Genomic DNA, 10435 nt, shown 5'->3' on the forward strand with positions numbered 1-10435 from the left:
AACACCTTTAAGAGGAGGCGTCCCTCTCCCTGTCAAAAACTGATCTTCCTCCTTCAGTTCAGTGTCAGCCTGAATTGTTCCTTATCCCGGCAGAGCCGGAGGATTGAAAGCAGCAACATCAAACCCCTGTGTAGCTCGCAGGAATGAACATAAACACTCCCTGGTATCTGAGGAGATGTTCAGCTTTCCCCTTGGTCAACTACAAGGCTAAAGGGAAAGGAGGTGGCGCCAGATATAAAGAGTGAAACACGACACATCATAGTTATGCCCATGGTGGCTGCAAAATCTTTTATGTACTTCTTGTTATCAGCAGTGTATTGTTTTCTCTGGAGCCTAGGCCTTGACCAAGAAATTTGTACCTTGATAAAATAATCTACCGCCTCTGGTGAAGGCAGTGGACTTGACACCCACTGGGGTGTCCCTACACAGGTACAAGTACCAACAACAATGGCTGCCTTTTAGCCTTAGATTTTAATCATGGCAATACATTGATACAAATTCCTGTTAAATAATTTCTCAACCAGAGTCCTTCATTCACATTCCTTAGGGCGCTGGGCCACCATGTGAACGTTTCATTTCCCTCCTCAGTTTCACAGAGAGAGACAATTTCCTTTGCACCGATCCATGAACAGTAAAACCTCCCTGTGTCTCTGGTCTGTGCCAGGGCGTTCGATTCCAGTGTACCCTTCTCTCCTGCAATGGCGACGGTCAGACAGAGGGGACGTGGCACCTCCATCCCTGCCAGGGAGGTATTGGCTCAGCTCTTTCTTTCTGCTTCTGTTGTTAGTCCAGGAAACATCAAGGGTGTAATGCAAGGCTGAGTTGATGCACCAGCCCCCTGAAAAAATTTCAGTGCCCCAGAGAAATCCTGCCGCCTGCTATTGGAACGATGTGCTGGAGATTTGACTAGGAAAGGGACTGTCTGAATTGTCAGAGTGGGGGATGAACAACAATCTACAGCAATGTCATTCACACAAACACACTCTCATCCTGCTCCAGCTGGAAGGGAAATGGGCAGGAATTCTCGCTGTTCAGCCCAGGACACACTTACACTGATGTGCAGTCATGAGTGTGCTGGGGAAGCTGGTCTGAGCAATTTGAAGTGACAATTCAGTGAGAACAGAATCATCATGTAGTAAAACAGCTGTGTATTAAGTAGTTGTGGCCAAGTGGTTAAAGCAATGGATTAGAAATCCATTGGGGTCTCCCCGTGCAGGTTCAAATCCTGCCAGCTACGCAAGCACTGCACTGTTGTTATTATTACTGTAGTCTTAGTGCCTGAGCATCCACAGTGCAAACTGGAGCCAGATCTACTTTCACCCTGTCTACACTTAAAATGCTGCTGTGGCACTGCTATAGCACTTTGGAGTATACAGTGACTGGAGGGCTTTTCTCATCCCTGTAATAGCTACATGGACAGAACAATTCTTCCTTTTCTTTAGCACTATCTAACCAGGGCTTAGGTCACCTTAACTCTATGGGTTGCGGGGGGGGGGGGGTTCACACCCTGAGAGACGTCACTCTGCCAGTTCAGTGCCCAGCGTACACCAGCCCTTAGATCCCTCTTGGTATTTCAATACAGGCACTTACCTGTGAGAGGAAAACATCAGCTCACAAACACAGAGACTGAATTCCCCACATTCAATCTCTCTGCACTTTCCAGAAAATCACAAAATTCAATTCATTCTTGCTAGGCCAGAGAAAAAATAAGTGACACCAAGTTTTTGGCTTGGTTAAATAAAATTAAGTGTTTAATTAATATAGTAAAAATCTGTACTGATTCCTCTAACTAACACCACAGCATGAAATAGGAACAGAGACAAAGCTTGTCAGTGACAACTAATTTCACAAATGATCTTCCCATTATTAATTTCCACGCCGCCCCCATTGGAGGTCTGGGCATCTCCAGTGTCACTGCTCTGCGTTCACCTTCCCCTTAGAATTGTTCTCGGACATTCCCAAATTTGGAAAATTGTGTAGGTCAGAATGTGAATAGTGACCCCGTCTCCTTCATGCACCTGCTCTACATTGCTCCACAGCAGCTTCTCCACCTGCAGAGTCACCCCAGCACGGCAGTGCAGACGCCCAGGGTTCAGCAGGGGCCCCTGGCAAGGACAGTGGGTGCAGCTAACAGCCCGGTGTGCCTGGCCCTGAAGCAGCTGTAAAAAAGCAACAACCCCCCCCCAAGTACAGAGACTGAATTCCCCAACTTTAACATCATGACCCCCTGTAGAAAGCCACACGTGTCAGTTGTATTTTCACAGGGAAATGCAAAAATCAAGTGACACCAATTTTTAAGTTGAGTAAATAAAGTTGAGGAGATAGTTATTAACCTCACAACAATACACTAAAGATCCCTCAACATAACACCTGAAGGTGAAATATGAACAGAGACAAACCTTGTCAGCAAAGGCTCATTTCCCAAACGATCCTCAAAATGTTACTAATTCCCACCCCTCCTCCGCAGGAGCTCTGTGCAGTGTAACTGTTCTGCAGGCAGCTTCCCATTAAATGCTGTTGTGGGACATTCCCAGACCTGGGAATGTACCAACGACAGAATTTGAAGAGCAAACCTGGCTCCCCGCAGCAGGCAGGATTTGAGTGTTTTGTCCCTGTCACTTAGTCTTTGTCAATAGTACAGACGCCAGGGGCAGGACTCCAGGCTCTGCTTGAGGGATCCTGGCACAGGGGCTGGCGGGGGAGAAAGGATTGTAGATTCTGACCTGCGCTCTGGAGAGGAGGTAATAATTGAAGGGGGCATTTTTAACTCCTCCCCTCCTCAGTGTCCCTGGGCTGGAATTCTACTTTCCACAGGGCCAAAGGAGGGGGTGATGCCACTTGGTTAATGAAAACCAGTGCTCCAGGTGAGGCTTGAACTCACAACCTCAGCATAGCTCCTCTCAGCACTGCCCTATAAGTACTGCGCACTAACCAATTGCGCCACTGGAGCACCTGTTAATTGCTCTTTTCCCAGTTCCCTAGGCTGATAAAGGCAAGGAGTGACCTCAAAACAGTCTCTGTGAAGCTTGAGAGCAGGTAGCGACAAGTGTTGTACTCGGTGGGGTGGATCCTTCTTAAGGGTTCCAGGCCCCATTTGACCCTTTTGTTCTTCCCTGTGTAATAACAGAGCTGGTTAAGACTCAATGGAGAGTCTTGCTGCAGACCAACAGATCTGAAATCACTGAGAACCAGCTCTAAGCATTAGTCCTGCTTTGGGACAGTGTCTCTCATGCAACAAACTGCCCAGTCTGCGCTAGCAGTGAGGCTCCCTCACTAACAGCTGAAATCAGGGAGAGCTGTGTGAAGTGCAGGGCCCCAGGGGTGCCTGAACAGGGGGAACACCCCAGGGCTTTTAAAAATGGGAGGGCTCTGCCTTGCCACTTTGTAATGACCGTAAGGGCAGGAGGAAGGGTCAGCGTAGGAGTCTATGTAGCTCTGATTTTTGTCTTCTGACAGTAGCCAATACCAGGTGCCCTAAAAGCCACTCCCCAAGACACCACTGGGAGTTGAACCCAGGATCTTCTGTTTACAAAACAGGTGCTTTAACCAGCTAAGCCATAGTACCTGATGTGACTTAAAGTATCATGTCTGCACACACCTGACTCTGTGCCAATCTCCACTGGGCCCTGACAAGTGTTGCTCGTGTTTGGATTCTGTAAAGCAGAGGAGCTCAGGGTAATACTCCACTGCCATTTTACCTTTTTTGCTTGCTAAACTCCCTCCCAACCTTGAGGCCTCCCAGAGCCCGATATTGAGCTTGAGCTGAGATGTCTACTTTTAAACGCGCTCTCTGTGCGACTGCACATGGCTAAGCAAAGAGAACAAACCCCCAATCCCCCCTGTGCTTTGGGGGCCAGGTTTGCGGTGGGAATTCTGTAGTTCAGATGACTTCACGCCTGGGCATTGTGATTCTTTACCAGTTTCTCTGGCATGGGGGCAGTTTTGGGCTCACAGCTGTGATGGCCGAGTGGTTAAGGCATTGGAGTAGAAATCCAATAGAGTTCCCCTGTGCAGGTTCAAATCTTGATCACAGCGAGGCCTGTGTTTTAGCCAGTCTCAAACCCGGGCAACACCTCTGTACAACCCCCTGAGACACTTCCCACCCCAAGGAAATCCTGTTCTGCTCCTTTCATAGAGATGCCTGGGACACCACCTCACACTGTGTCCCTGAGGGGTCAGGCAAATTCTCAGCATCTGAACCGTCTGCCACTCACCTGGTGCCCCATAGATCAGCCATAGCCCTGGTTCCTCTCCTCTCTAGAGTGCGAAAGGAGCCAAGTCAGCGACTCCATGGGAGCTACGGGGCTGCAGAACCAACAGAGAAAAAATAGGAGCTCAGCCCCCACTGGCAGCCAGCTCCACTCGCACACTACAGGCCTTGGATCTAAAAGGGGAGTGTGACGTCTGGTGGTCAGAGCGGGGGGCGGGTTTGGTGGTCAGAATTCCTGGGTTCTATCTCCAGCCCTGGGAGAGGAGGGGGGTCTAGAGCAGGGGGACTGGGAGCCAGGACTCCTGGCTTCCATTGGGGAGACTGTTTTTTCTGTGCTTCCCTCCCTAGAGATCCCAGCCTAGGCCCCTAGTGGAGAGTGAGTGGGAGCCGGGGAAGTTGCTCTCCCACTTCAGAAACATGATTCAACCCCCACACCCCCAACCGTGGGCTGTTCCATTATGGACCCCGCCCTCCCGAAGGCAGACAGTAGAAGCCCCGCCCACCAGAATCAAGGGGGGGGGGGTGTCTAGTTGCCCCCGCAACAAGCCCACTCATGGTTGTAAAGAAATCCCACCCAGCCCCCTGCTAGGACAGGATCTCCTGCTCCCACCTGTTTCCTTATCACCATGAGCTGCTCCCCACCAGGCACCACACCCCAGTCACACGCCCTTGGTCAATACATAGCTCAGTGGCAATCACTGCCCCGAAGTGACTCCGGTGCAGGCACCCACAGCACAAACTCCCCACACCGGATTCTGTCCACACGCAGAGAATTCTCTCCCCCGGGCTCCTTCGGTTCCTCTCGCTGCTCTCCGTCCTGCCGCCAGACACTGCTCATCTGCATAACCCCGCCCATGGACACGTGACACCTTCTGTCGTTTTGGTCTCCAGTGAATGAGTTGCCTGCGGGGAGTGAGCACGTCACCGCACGTCACAGCCCCAGCGCACGTCATAGCCGCCGGGCGGGGATTGTCTGTGAGCCCCGCGCTGGGGGCGGGGCTTCAGGGAGAGACCCAGCCCCATAGACAGCCTGGGGTAGGGAGATATTGGGGGAAGGGATGAGGGGATGGGGAGAGGGAGAGACCCAGCCCCATAGACCTTTAGGGGCAGGGAGATATTGGGGTCAGGAGGAGAGAGGGTTGGCAGAGACCCAGCCTGGGGTTCAGGGGAAATGGGGTGGGGTGGAGGGAGCTGGGGGAGAGAAGAGACATGTGGGGTGGAGGTTTGTGAAATGTTGGTCCAGGGAATCTGAGTCACTCCCAGAATATGCTGTGCAGGATATTGGGGGCAGGGGAGGGGATGGAGGGAGGAGAGACCCAGCCCCATAGACCCCCAGATGCAGGAAATGAGGGGAGAAGGGGGGAGGGAGGGATCCAGCCCTATAGACCTGTAGGGGCAGGGAGATATTGGGGGCAGGAGGGGAGAAGGGGGATTGGCAGAGACCCAGCCCGGGGTGCAGGGGAAATGGGCTGGTTTGGAGGGAACTGGGGAGGAGAAGAGACACAGGGCAGGACACATTGGGACAGGGAAACTGACTCGCTTCGAATACATGCAGGGCTGGGCTGGGCAGGGCAGGGCAGAGGCAGATCATGCTGGTTCCAGGGTAATTTCGGGGGGTTCTGATTCCCCACTCAGCCGGGGGGCTCCCCTCTGGGCTGAGGAGCCCTGGGGTGGGCGGGTGCAGGGGCTGGGTGTGTGTGTCAGGCTGGGGGAGCTGCCTGGGCAGAGGGGCTGGAACCAGGGGCGGCTCCAGGCACCAAGCTGCAGGGGGGGGGGGCTCTGCTGGTTGCCGCGAGGGCAGCAGGCACCCCAACCCCTCCCCCACTCTACACCCCTCACCCCACTCCCCTCCCAGAGCTGGGGGAGAACCCAGGAGTCCTGGCTCCCAGCCCTGCCCCTCCCCTCCCAGAGCTGGGGGAGAACCCAGGAGTCCTGGCTCCCCTCCCAGAGCTGGGGGGAGAACCCAGGAGTCCTGGCTCCCAGCCCCGCCCCCTCCCCCATTCTACCCCCTATCTCCCACTCCCCTCCCAGAGCTGGGGGGAGAACCCTAACCCAAGCCCTGCCCCTCCCCCCTATTTCCACATGGCTCCATCCAACAGCCCCGCACCCGAGTGGGGAGAGACGAGGCCAAGGGAGAAGCAGGGGGGGGCACTGGGGGCGCGGCGCTGCGGGGGGGGACAGGGCCAAGACCCCGGGACAGGAGCCGGAGGGGGCGGGGGCGGGGCTCTCTGGGGGCGGGGCGGGGATGAGGAGTTGCGTTGGGGGGGGGGAGGTGTCAGGTTGACCCAGGGACCCGCCCTTACCTGGGCTGGAGAGGACTCAGGCGCCCCGGAGCAGGCTGGGAGTTGTAGTTCCTGGCTCGTCTCAGAGCGGAAGTGACGGGTGGTTGCTCAGACAACGCGCCCCCTCCCGGTGCACTCTGGGAAGCGTAGTTCTCTCTCTCACACGCGGCCTCTATTGGAGGAGGGGCTGTAACTCGTAACTTCGCCGCGCCCCTCCCCGCTCCCTGATTGGCGGACAGAGCGCGGGACAGAGACGCGGCGCGTGGAGGGAGGCCCCGGTTCCCTCGCCCCCCCCTCACCTCCCGGGCGCGCGCTGCGGCTGTTGGGATTCGAATCCCGCTCGCGGCCAGGGGCTGTGCGGCTCAGTCCCCGCGGGGGCACCACTGGGACCCGCCCCGGCGCTGCTGGGGGGTCCCGGATCGGGGGACGCGCCTCGAGGACAGCCGGCGGGCGCGGGGCCAGTCCGAGGGGCGCTGGGGCGGGACGGTGAGTGGCGGCTCCGCACGGGGGGGCCGGGGGCTCAGACCCCCAGTTCCAGGCGCCAGGCCCAGCCCCTGCCGCGCCCCTGTCCCGGGAGCAGCCCCGGGCCCGTGGGAGCCGGGCTGGGGGGGGCACAGGGCAGAGGCACAGGGCACAGGGAGTGAAAGGGCTTCACCCCCTCCCCAGCTGGGCCTGGGGGGCAGCAGCGGGGGAGGGGGGGGCTGAGCTGCCCGGGAGCAGCCCCACACGCGGCAGTCTGGGGCCGCGGGGCCGGGCGATGTCCCATCCCGGGTGCGCGGGGACCCAGGGGCGGCCCCAGCCTGTGAGTTGTCGGCAGTTCAGGGGCTGCAGCCTCGTCACCCACCCGGTCACTGTCTGAACTTCAGAGCAGCCCGGGATCTACCGCCCCCGTGGCCCCGCCCTGCTCACCCCATCCCCCCTCCTCTGTCGCTCCCCCCAGCCTCACTCACTTTCCCCAGCCGAGGGGGCAGGCTCTGGGCTGGATTAACATGGGGGCGAATCAAATCAGGCCATGTCCCTGTGGGGAGGGGGTTTCACTTGTTGATAAAGGGCGGGGGGAGCCCTCAGTGTCTGTCTGATTGTGTCTCTCTCGAGCCTCAGGATATTGGGGTTGAGTTTCCTGGGTCAGACACTGCTGATTCAGAAAAGGATTAGACATTTATATGGACAATATCATGTTAACTTCGCTGGTATACAAAATGTAGAAGGGATGTAAATCCTCATGCTTCAGGATCTAAGCCTACCACTAACTGACGGGGGTCAGGAAGAAACTTCTCCTATGGGCAGGTTAATCCATAATTGTTTTTCTATGGGGTTTCTCAGACTTTCCTCTGACACAGCTGGGCCTGTGACTTGCCCTGAAAAATAGATCATTGGTGGGCCTTTATATTAGGGGGCTGATCATTTTTTGTTTTACAGTAGTGTTTAGCTGTCCCAACCAAAATTCAGGGTCCCATTACAAAAACATAGTAAGAGATTGTCCTGTGCCTCAATTACAAGCTAAAGAAATAGACAAGATAGGTAAACAGTAGCATAAAGAAGTATTAACCTCCATTTATAGATGGGGAACTGAGGCAGAGATGAAGGACCAGATTTTCAAAGGTATTTAGGTGCTTAAGATGCAAACAGATGCTTAAAGGTGCTTTTGAAAATCCCACCAGCAGGTTAGGTGCATAACACCCACCGATTTCAATAGGAGTTAGGTGCCAAACCTAACTTAAGCACTACTGGTCTATTTCCTGTTCCAATTTTCACCAAAACCAATATGGTTCTGCTCACTGATGCCTAGAATATTCCTGGAATTTTAGAATTGATTGGATGTGGTATTCACAAGTTCATGTTACAAACAGAGAAATGCCATCAGGTAGAGTGAAGAACTCACATTACTCAGTAAACAAGTTTTCAAATGTTTTCCTCACACAGATCATTTCTTCAGATAAAGAATATTTCTTCTCCCAACCTGCCCTGCCTCACACCTACAGTACCCCGCAGCAACAAGAGAGCTCAGTGACGTGAAAAGGTAATTTTAGAACAGGATTAAGGGCAAGGGTGCAAACCAAGTGGTTTAAAAGTGATGGGTGCAGTCAGTCATTACATGGTGATGTACACAGTCTGTGACATCACACTCCATTGCCAAGGACACAATTGTGACATCTCGTGCAGAGAAGTGTAAACAAGAAGTGGGCAGTATTATCTTCTGCAAATATAAACAACTTGTTTGTCTGAGTGATTGGCTGAATAAGATATTATATTATGCCCATAACATCGCAGGCCATAGATGGTCAAAACACCTGGCTTTATGGTCACCACTGTGGTGATGGCACTTTAACATCACTGGTACCTGATGGCCATAGATGGTCAAACCTTGTGGGATTTTTCCTTATATGGACACTCAGAGCCACAAGTAACAGGTGACCCATCTCAGGTGAGTAATAAAGAGATTGTGTGACATGCCAGCCAGCCTCTGCCTATAAAGGCTGGAGCTGCCTACCAGTTTGGCTCACAAGCTCCAGAAATCCCAACAAGAGCAGGCTGGCTGCCTCTTGTAGGCAAGACTTGAAAGCCAGACGCCTAGCGTGATGGAAGCAAATAGAAGGCGCAGAAGCTGTGACAGGTTAGATCACAGGGACCTCTGAAAGGGAGGGATGGAACTAGTGTGACCAGAAAACAAATGTGAAAAATCGGGACAGTGGTGAGGGGTAATAGGAGCCTATATAAGAAAAAGCCCCAAATATCAGGACTGTCCCTATAAAATGGGGACATCTGGTCACCCTAGATGGAACATTTTTACAGTTCTTGGCAATAACAACACAGTTACAAAAATTACCATTAACAATAACAACAAATTAATTGCAGGTGTCCACCTACAATAATTTTTGTCGTCATGCCACACCTTTGGCTCAATACCATTGGGGTTTGGGCCTTTTAGGGTTAACCTGTGGCTTCCCTTTGCAAACTTAAGTTCTCTCTTTCCTCCTTGTTCTGAAGGATCAAACTCTGATTTTTCTTGCTTAACAGAATTCACTGGCTGATGGGGTGGACTCTCTTTGCTAACAGCTATTAGCAAGTCTTTCCTCTCCCTGCCAGCCAAGTAATTTGCATCAACACAGAAGCACAGACTGCTCACTTAAAGAATCAGAATGGAGACATTCCTGTTCCAACCCCATTGTCTTCCCAACCAGCTGGCCAAACACAGCCACTTGGTTATAGAGCTGCTCAAGTTTCTTAACAGCTCTTACTCCATCTGAGACCTTTTCAAAGCTATCCACACTGGAGCTTTCAAAAGGAAAGTCAGTGGATTTTTACATATCTTCCTAACCAGTCTTTAAAGGGTTAAGTCAGTCTGTGAGTTAATTAACTCTTTCTGGCCCTGTCGCCTTCCAATGAGATATTATATTACACCCATAATGTCACAGGCCATATATGGTCAAAACAGCCCTGGCCAGGCTGGGACCAGGCTAGGCCTGGGGCGCTTAGCTGGGGCCAGGCCGGGGCTGGCGAAACCAGGCCGGAGGGAGCCGCTCAGCCAGGAACGGGCTGGAGGGAGCCGCTCGGCTGGGCTGGGCTGGGCTGGGCCTTGCCGTGCCTCCCTGGAGCCCTCCTCACGCTCCTTTCCCCTGGTACAGCCTTTGTTCCAGCTCAGGTGGTAGCTAGTGGATTTCTCATGATGGCCGCCCCATTTGTTCTCTTCCACCCAGATACAGATAGAAAAGTGATACATTTATACAAATAGGATGAACACACTCAGTAGATTATATACTTTGTAATGATACCTTACAAGAGACCTTTTGCATGAAGCATATTGCAGTTACATTATATTCACACTCATTAGCATATTTTTATAAAATCATATAGAATGGAACATGACAACAGTGAAGACGACGACAGCAGAGACTCCTCCGAAGAAATGCCCTAGAGCCTTTGGGCCGTCACGCTTCAGGAA

The 10435-nt window shown here is 53.1% G+C and overlaps 2 non-coding genes across 2 annotated transcripts; one reads left to right on the forward strand and one right to left on the reverse strand.

The window, feature by feature from the left end:
- The first annotated feature begins 1155 nt into the window (after positions 1-1155).
- On the forward strand, positions 1156-1237 carry TRNAS-AGA. The gene has a single exon. It is a non-coding gene; the product is annotated as a tRNA-Ser (tRNA).
- Positions 1238-2856: 1619 nt separating this feature from the next.
- On the reverse strand, positions 2857-2950 carry TRNAI-UAU. The gene is made up of 2 exons: positions 2913-2950; positions 2857-2892 (listed from the first exon to the last, which is right to left on the reverse strand). It is a non-coding gene; the product is annotated as a tRNA-Ile (tRNA).
- Between the last annotated feature and the right edge of the window lie 7485 nt (positions 2951-10435).

The sequence above is a fragment of the Mauremys mutica genome, unplaced genomic scaffold, assembly GCF_020497125.1.
Source record: "Mauremys mutica isolate MM-2020 ecotype Southern unplaced genomic scaffold, ASM2049712v1 Super-Scaffold_100186, whole genome shotgun sequence".
Classification (NCBI taxonomy): domain Eukaryota; kingdom Metazoa; phylum Chordata; order Testudines; family Geoemydidae; genus Mauremys; species Mauremys mutica.